This window comes from Carlito syrichta, unplaced genomic scaffold (assembly GCF_000164805.1).
Source record: "Carlito syrichta isolate Samal-C Ts95f unplaced genomic scaffold, Tarsius_syrichta-2.0.1 Scaffold113587, whole genome shotgun sequence".
NCBI classification, from domain to species: Eukaryota; Metazoa; Chordata; class Mammalia; order Primates; family Tarsiidae; genus Carlito; species Carlito syrichta.
Window position 1 is genome coordinate 55,093 of NW_007057683.1, and position 9,506 is coordinate 64,598.

Consider the following 9,506-nt stretch of genomic DNA (forward strand, 5'->3'; position numbering starts at 1 on the left):
TGCCCAGGCGGGTCTCGAACCTGCGGGCTCAGGCAATCCACTCACCTCAGCCTCCCGAGGCACGGGATTACAGGCTGAGCCACCAAGCCCAGCTTAATTTTTTTTTTTATTGTAGAGATGAGGTCTCTCCAAGTTGCCCAGGCTGGTCTTGAATCCTGGGCTCTGGCAATCCTCTCACCTCCGCCTCCCAAAGTGCTAGGATACGGGTATGTGCCACCATGCCCGGTAAGTATTACAATTTTAATACAGGTTTTTTCCTTTCTTAAAATGTATCCTTTTTTGAGCACCTTCTGTACATATTCTGGAACCATTTGCCCAGCCTTCCAAGTAGCTGAAACTACAGATGTGCGCCACCACGCCCAGCTCACTTAAAAAAAAAATTCATTGTAGAAACGAGGTATCGCCATGTTGCCCAGGCTAGTCTTGAACCCAAAATGCTGGGATTACAGGCAGAAGCCACTCTACCCCGGGTAGAAAGCACATTTTTTTTTGGTGCAAATGATAAAGGAAACAATCACATCCCCCAGGCCAGACCAAGGTAAGCCTTGGATGACCGAACACATTGTTTGAATGCAAGGTGACAACGTTGATTACTTCTGCTTCGTTCTAACAGCTGGGGGTTCATCAGGTTCACCTCTCCCTCCTCCCTTGCTCACTCTTTTCCTGTCTTCTTAATTTCATCATTTTTCTGTTGAACAAGAAAAGAGTAGGAAAAAAGCACCTCTTTGCTACAGATAGATGTTCATATTTTGAGCCGGGCGCAGTGGCCCATGCCTGTATTCCCAGCACTTTGGGAGGGAGAGAAGAGAGCATTGCCTGAGCCAGAGGTTTGAGACCAGCCTGGGCAACTTGGTGAGGCCTCATCTCTGCAATAAATAAAAAATTAGCCGGGTGTGGTGGCGCACGCCTGTGGTTCCAGCTACTTGGAAAGCTGAGACTGAAGGATTGCCTGAGCCTAGCAGTTCGAGGCTGCAGTGACCATGACCATACCATTGCACGCCAGCCTGAGTGACACAGTGAGACTCTGACTCAAAAAAAAAAAAAAAGATATTCATGTTTTAGTAATGATATTCTGGAAGCATTCAGCTGTGAGAGTGAGGGACTCTCCTCACCTGCTTCACTGTCCTGATTTGACAATCACGTGTGAATGCTGTGTTGAATCCACTTCCTCCTGCCAAGAGGGAAGGGGTGGGAATGCATGACGCAAAAATACACCACACGATGTGTGGGTACAGATTGTGCCCTGTCGCCTGAATTCCTGACTCCTTTCCTTGTGAGAACAACAATAATAATCATCAGAGTTTGCATTGATTGATTATGTCAGGAGCAATACTCAAAATATTTACCCACTGACATAACACAGGCATCAACCAATGGGAATGAGTTTGGCCAGGACAGCATCCATTCTGATTACTCCATGCCCTCACTATCTTAGCGGTTACATCTTTTATTTTTTGAGTTGGAGTCTCACTCTGTCGCCCAGAATGGAGTGCAGTGGCCGCTCCCAGCCACCACAGCCTCGACCTGCTGGGCTCCAGCGATCCTTCCGCCTCAGCCTTCCAAGTAGCCGGAATTACAGGCATGCGCTACCACGCCTGGCCGATTTTTTGATTTATTGTAGAGATGAGGTCTCACTGCCCAGGCGGGTCTCGAACCCACGGGCTCAGGCAATCCACTCACCTCAGCCTCCCAAAGGCGCGGGATTACAGGCTGAGCCACCGAGCCCGGCACGGTTACATCTTTTAACAATTGCCAATGTCAGTTTGAGAACTGCCAATGTCAGCCCTGCTCTCCCCTCCCCCCGTCTGGCACCGTGCCAAACTCCTTAAGTGCCTTTCCTCATTGACTCCTTCCAGCTATTCTGCAACATGCATTCTCTTATAACTCCAACATGACAGATGGGGAAACTGAGACTTAAAGAGGCTGAACGACTTGCCCCATGTCACACAGCTGAGCAGCAATGGGACTGGATTCACGCCCTGGCCTGATGACCCAAGAGTCCAAGTCATTAAGGTCTACTTTTTTTTTTTTTTTTTTTTTTTTAGTCCCAGTCTCACTCTGTCACCCAGGTTGGAGTGCAGTGGCACGCTCACACCCACTGCAGCCTCAGGTTGCTGGGCTCAGGCAAACCTTCTGCCTCACCTTTCCAAGTAGCTGGAACTACAGGCGCATGCCACCACACCCAGATAATATTTTTGACTTACTGTAGAGACAAGGTCTCGCCAATTTGCTCAGGCTGATCTCGAACCCATGGGCTCAGGCAATCCTCTTGCCTCTGCCTCCCGAGGCGCTGGGATCACAGGCATGAGCCTCCACACCTGCTAAAGTCTACTTTCTAATAACTCTTGGGGAAGCCACACCCTTCAACTCTCTCTGTCCTTAGAACAGTACACTTTACGAGTGTGAAGGCCAAACTTTATCAGCCTGACTTGGTGACAAGGAAAGTACCTTGGCCAATCCATGAAGAAACATAACGTAAGCAGCTTGGTGAAAATGACAGAATGAGAAATAGGCCCCAGGGGTCAGGCCTACTCAGGAGATTGTTCTGGAATTGAACCCAAGGTCCTTGGAGTACCATAGAAGCAAGAAGTCCAGATGGCCTTCCAGCCAGAGGAAGCATTTTTCAGATTTCATCGTGACAAATCCTAACTTCACTTTCCTCTCATCATTAAGAGAAATCTTATGTTTGGGGCTTTTGAAGAATGTTTATTCAGAGCAAAGCAAACAGCTGGATCCTGGATATGAGCCGCTGTGAACTTATGTCCTTGTCTTCCTGACTTTATGACTGGCTATTTGACCTTTTTTGTTCCTTAGCCAGTAGTGGCTTCACATCACTGCCGGTGGGCCTTTCTTGATAGTGACACATTACTATTTCCAGAAATTTTGTTTTTCAGCTGTGACACACAGGACTAATGAAATCCACATGGCTAACACTGTCACAGACGGTCCCCGGGTCATGTGTGTTCCCCAGTGTCCACCCACCCCTTCCACTCCCATTCAAGGACGCATAGAGGAATGCGTTAGTCCACTCGGGCACCATTCTCAAGCTCTTTGAACCTCATTTTCTCCAACCGTGAAACATAACTGAAATATGTCTGTCTGAAGGCAGTTTAGAGGGAGACATGACTGGGCAGAACAAGTCTTTATCCCAACTTCTCCATAGCCTTCTAGATTCAGACCAGATTAGATTCCTGAGTTGTGAAGAATGACTTACTAACAATAAAATACATATATATATATATTTTTTTTTGGTTTGTTTTTTGTTTTTTTTTTTGTTTTTTTTTTTTGAGTTGGAGTCTTACTCAGTCGCCCAGACTGGAGTGCAGTGGCCGCTCCCAGCCACTGCAGCCTCGACCTGCTGGGCTCTGGCGATCCTTCCGCCTCAGCCTTCCAATTAGCTGGAACTATAGGCACGTGCTACCACGCCCAGCTCATTTTGATTTATTGTAGAGATGAGGTCTCGCCAAGTTGCCCAGGAGGGTCTCGAACCCATGGACTCAGGCAATCCACTCACCATAGCCTCCCAAAGGCACGGGATTACAGGCTGAGCCACCGAACCTGGCTATATATATTTTTTGAGTTGGGGGTCTCACTCTGTCACCCAGGTTGAAGTGCAATGACACGATCACGGCTGACCACAGTCTCAACCTCCTGGACTTAGTAATTCTCCCACCTCAGCCTCCTGAGTAGCTGGAACTACAGGCATGTGCCACCAAGCCCAGTTACATTTTTTTGATTTTTTTTTTTTTTTGAGTCGGAGCCTCACTCTGTTGCCCAGGCTGCAGTGCACTGGCATGCTCACAGTCACCCCGGCGTCGACCTGCTAGGCTCTGGCGATCCTTCCACCTCAGCCTTCTAAGTAGCTGGAACTACAAGTGCACGTTACCATGCCCAGCTAACTTTTTTGATTTATTGTAGAGACGAGATCTTGTCAAGTTGCCCAGGCTGGTCTCAAACCCATGGGCTCAGGCAATTCACTCGCCTCAGCCTCACAAAGTGCTGGGATTATAGGTGTGAGCCACCATGCCCGGTCAAATTTTTTATTTTTTATTTTATAGATATGAAATCTTGTTATGTTGCTTAGGTTCGAACCCCTGGGCTCAAGCAATCCTCCTGCCTCAGCCCCGCAAAGTGCTGCGTGAACCACCATGCCTGTCCTCAAAGTACCAATATTAATCTAATAGTATTATCATCCCTGCTGCAATTATTACTGCCACCACCAACAACAGTCATTGCGATAATAACACAATTGAGTGTTTACTGTGTGCCAGACACTGTGCTAAAATAAATGAGATGTATCTCATATCTCAGTCATTCCTCAAAACAAGCCTTCTGAAATTAGACTTCATGTGGGTATTTCTTACCACTCCACTGGTGAGGAGTAAGAGGCCAGTGGGTCCTGGGGTTGAGGAACCAGATCTGGGTAACCTCTGTAGGACCTGGAGCCCACCAGCTTCCACCATCCAGCAGGAGCATGGCCTGCTGTTTGCACCAGGAAATTGGGTGGGCTCCTAGCCAGTGTCATGTGGCTGCGGACTTCCACCCCAGTGAGAAGCATTTCCCGTGCTCAGGACCTGGGTTTAGCTGTTCTGCCTGCTGGCATCCAGGGAGGACAGCCACCCTCATTAGCCAGCTTGGATGTAATTGCTGACTGACCACCCAGTAGAAATGACGTCTGCTTAGCCTCAAGATATTTGCAGTGCTCAGCTCGTGCCTGTTATCCCAGCACTTTGGAAGGCTAAGGCGGGAGAATCACTTGAGCCCAGGAGTTTGAGACCAGCCTAGTCAACACAGCAAGACTTTGTCTCTACAGAAAAATTAAAAATTAGCCAGATGTGGTGGTATGCACCTATAGTCTCAGTTACAAAGCAGGCTGAGACAGGCCCGTTGCCTGAGCCCAAGAGGTCAAGACTGCTACAGTGAGCCATGATTGTGCCACTGTACTCCGGCCTAGGTGACAGTGAGATCTTGACTCAAAAAATAAAAAAGACATTTGCAGTGCCCTATGTGACATGTTCCATTTGGGTCCTAACACTCACAAGTTTCCTCTCTTTTGATAGAGGGTGAGGTCTTAGACACTAGAAGGGTTGAAAGAGGTATGGAGAACATTTGATGGGCATGTGTACACCTTCCTTGGAGCCAGGACAGTGGCAAAATACACCAGCATCCACGCATGGGGTTGTTTTGAGAAATAAATGAGCTCTGTGATGTATGCCATTGAGGATAGTCTCTGGGGCCCCATAAACGCTCAATAAGTAGCAATCTATTATTATTATTTTTTTTTTTTTTTTTTTTTTTTAGTTGGAGTCTTACTCTGTCGCCCAGGCTGGAGTACAGTGGCACACTCACGGCCACTCCAGCATCGACCTGCTGGGCTCTGGCGATCTTTCCATCTCAGCCTTCCAAGTAGCCAGGATTACAGGCGCGTGCCGCCATGCCTGGATAATTTTTTATTTATTGTAGAGACAAGATCTCGCCAAGTTGCCTGGGCTGGTCTCGAATTCGCAAGTTCAGGCAATCCACTTGCCTCGGCCTCCCAAAGTGCTGGGATTATAGACTGAACCACTGAGCCCAGCCCAATTTATTTATTTATTTATTTATTTTTTATTTTTTTTTTTGAGTTGGAGTCTCACTTATCACCCAGACTGGAGTGCAGTGGCCGCTCCCGGCCACCGCAGCCTCGACCTGCTGGACTCCAACGATCCTTCCGCCTCAGCCTTCCAAGTAGCTGGAACTACAGGCACGCGCTACCACGCCCGGCTCATTTTGATTTTTATTGTAGAGATGAGGTCTCACCAAGTTGCTCAGGCGGGTCTCGAACCCACGGGCTCAGGCAAGCCACTCACCTCCGCCTCCCGAAGGCGCGGGATGACGGGCTGAGCCACCAGGCCTGGCCCAATCTATTATTAATAAGTAATGACATAACAAATTCATTAATAGAATGCAAGTATTGGCATTTTAGTTTTAGTAACATACCGCCAGCACTCCTCACAAATGACTGTGACGAAGACTGTCACCATGCTCTAGGTAAGAACCCGGGACAGGCACCGTGGCTTCAGGCCTGTAATCCCTGTGCTTTGGGAGCCCGAGGCAGGAGGATTGCTTGAGGCCAGATGCTCAAGATTAGCTTGAGCAACATTGCAAGACTCTGTCTCTACAAAAAATTTGAAGAGTTAGCCAATCATGGTGGCGCACTTGTCCACAGCCCAGATACTTGAGAGGCTGAGCAAGAGGGATCACTTGAGCCCAGGAGTTTGAGGCTGAGGTGAACTGTAATAACACCACTGTACTCTCCAGTCTGGGTGATAGAGTGAGACCCCATCTTTTCAAAATAAACAAATAGGCTGGACTTGGTGGCTCAGCCTGTAATCCCAGCACTTTGGGAGGCCAAGGTGAGTGGATTGCCTGAGTCCACAGGTTCAAGACCAGCCTGGGCAACTCGATGAGACCGCGTCTCTACAATAAATCAAAGATTAGTTGAGCGTAGTAGTGCGTGCCTGTAGTTCCAGTTACTAGGAAGGCTGAGGCAGAAGGATCACTGGAGCCCACCAGGTCAGTGCTGGGGTGGCGGTGAGTGTACCACTGCACTTCAGCCTGGGAAATAGAATGAGACTCCAACACAAATAAATGAATAATCCATGCTCCAGGAGAAAAGGCAGCTTGTGACCTCAGAGGCTTGGAGCTCATTTTCTGGTCTGGGCTAGGTCTGCTCTTACCATTACTGGCTTCTACCTAAGAAAAGTCCCAGTTTCAGCAGGGGAAGGTGGCTCGTGCCTGTATTCCCAGCACTTTGGGAGGTAGAGGCGAGAGTGTTACCTGAGCTCAGGGATTCAAGACCAGCCTGAGCAAATTGGCAAGACCTCATCTCTACCATAAATCAAAAAAATCAGGCAGGCGTGATGGCGCATGCCTGTGGTTCCAGTTGCTTGGAAGGCTGAAGTGGAAGGATCACCTGAGCCCAGTAGGTCAAGGCTGTCGTGGCCATGAGTGTGCCACAGCACTCCAGCCTGGGTGATAGAGCGAGACTCATATGCAAAAGAAAGAAAGTCCCAGTTTCCAGCAAGGGACACATTGATTAAACTGACCGCAGCAGAAAACAGAAAAGTGGCCAGTGGTAAGCCAATGCAGACATGACACATTATCTCTCCTCAGCATCCAGTCTGGGTATCGATTGGATATGGGCAGTGCCATGGTATATCTAAATGCTCTTGCTTTCCAGGTCTTTCCAGCCAGGATAAAACTCTGCAGATCACTAGTTCCCATGGTGTTTTGCTTCTGTTTGAGTGTGTCTAGCCCTCTTGATAATACGCAACCATTTTCTCTCCATAGTTATGTTAAATCATACAGAGATTGAAATTATCTGCTCGTCTTTTGGGCTGTGATTATCTCATTATCGTACCCCAGGTGTAGAGTCTTTGAGTGTTAGAGCTGGAAAAGGCCAGTTGGTTCATTAATCTGGTGACTTGTCATAGAATGGCCTGAACTAATAGGAGTGTTCTGTGTCTGAACTGTACAGTATGGTAGCCACTAAGTATTGGGGGCTATTGAACCCTTCAGATGTGGCTAGTATGACTGAGAAATTGAATTTCTAATTTTTGTTAAAATTTTAATTCGAATAAATTTATAGGCCGAGCGCGGTGGCTCACGCCTGTAATGCTAGCACTTTGGGAGGCCAAGGTGAGACGATTGTCTGAGTCCAGTGTGGGCAACTTGATTTTATTGTAGAAACCTCATTTCTACAATAAAATCAAGAAAAATTAGCTGGCCGTGGGAGTGCAGGTCTGTAGTTCCAGCTACTAGGAAAGCTGAGGCGGAAGGATGGCCTGAGTCCAGCGGGTCGAGGCTGTGGTGGCTGTGAGCGTGCCACTGCACTCCAGCCTGGGCCACAGAGTGAGACTCCGACTCTAATTAATTAGTTAATTAATTTACAGGCCGAACGCAGTGGCTCACACCTGTAATCCCAGCTCTTTGGGAGACTGAGGTAAGAGAATTGCCTGGGCCCAGGAGTTCGAGACCAGCCTGGACAACATGGCGAGACCTCATCTCTATAATAAAATTTTAAAATAAGCTGGGTGCGGTGGTGCATGTCTGTAGTCCCAGCTACTTGGGAGGCTGAGGTGGAAGGATCACCTGAACCCTGGAGGTCAAGGCTGCTGTAGCCATGACTGTGCCACTGCACTCCAGCCTGGATGGCAGAGTGAGACTCCAACTCAAAGAAGAAAAAAATGTTGCTAGTACTATCTGTTGGATAGCAAAGATCTAGTCCAATCCCTTCATTTCACAGATGAGTTCCAGAGGTACTAGTGATTTGCACGACACCACTCAGCACTTACAGGCAGCACAAAGCTTAGAAAACACTGATAGCCAATTCAATGTTTTTTCTAACACATCCTGTTTGCTCTAATTTGTCCCCAAGTAGAAACAGCTTTCCACATATCCACTCGGGGAGATAGGGAAGGAGGGTGAGGAGATAGAAAGGTGCAAGCTACTTTTGTCTTGATTGACCAACTTTGCAAGTACTCTTTTTTTTTGCGTTGGAGTCTCACTCTGTCACCCAGACTGGAGTGCAGTGGCACGCTCCTGGCCACCACAGCCTCGCTCTGTTGGGGTCCGGCGATCCTTCTGCCTCAGCCTTCCAAGTAGCCAGAACTATAGGCGCATGCTACCACACCCGGCTAATTCTTGATTTTACTGTAGAAATGAGGTCTCTCCAAGTTGCCCGGGCTGGTCTCGAACCCGTAGGCTTAGGCAATCCACTCACCTTGGCCTCCCGAAGTGCCGGGATTACAGGCTGAGCCACTGAGCCCGGCCCAAATTTTTTTTTTTTTTTTTGAGAAGGGATCTTACTATGTTGCCCAGGCTAGTCTCAAACTCCTGGGCTCAGGTGATTCTCCTATCTCAGTCTGCAACTGAGTAGCTGAGACTATAGGCACACATACCATCATGCCTGGCATTTAATATACAAACATTCTGAGGAGACAGGAAGAGTAAAAAACACCCTATTTGAATATTGTGAAAGACAGAGAGGACTTAAGAAGATGGAAGCTGAGGACCAGGGTGGTGAAATGTGTTTTTTGCTTTATCACATTATAATTAAACACTGACAACTCACATTGGCCTTTTTAAATTTAGTTATGTTTCTATAGGATGAACTCCTATAGGGAAAAGTAAATTAGTTAAATACTGTTGAGGACCACCATGTAAAAGGTCCAGTGTTGAGGATGGTGTGCAGTTTCAAAGAAGCATAAAAGACGCTGAGTGTGGTGGCTCACACCTGTAACCAGCACTTTGGGAGGCTGAGGCAGGAGGATCACTTAAAGCCAGGAGTTTGAGACCAGCCTGGGCAACACAGCTATGAGTGAGCTATGATCATGCTACAACCTCGCCAGCCTGGGTAACAGAGCAAGACCTTGTCTCTATTTTTAAAAAAGAAAATGAGCCGGGCTTGGTGGCTCAGCCTGTAATCCCAGCACTTTGGGAGGCTGAGGTGAGTGGATTGCCTGAGA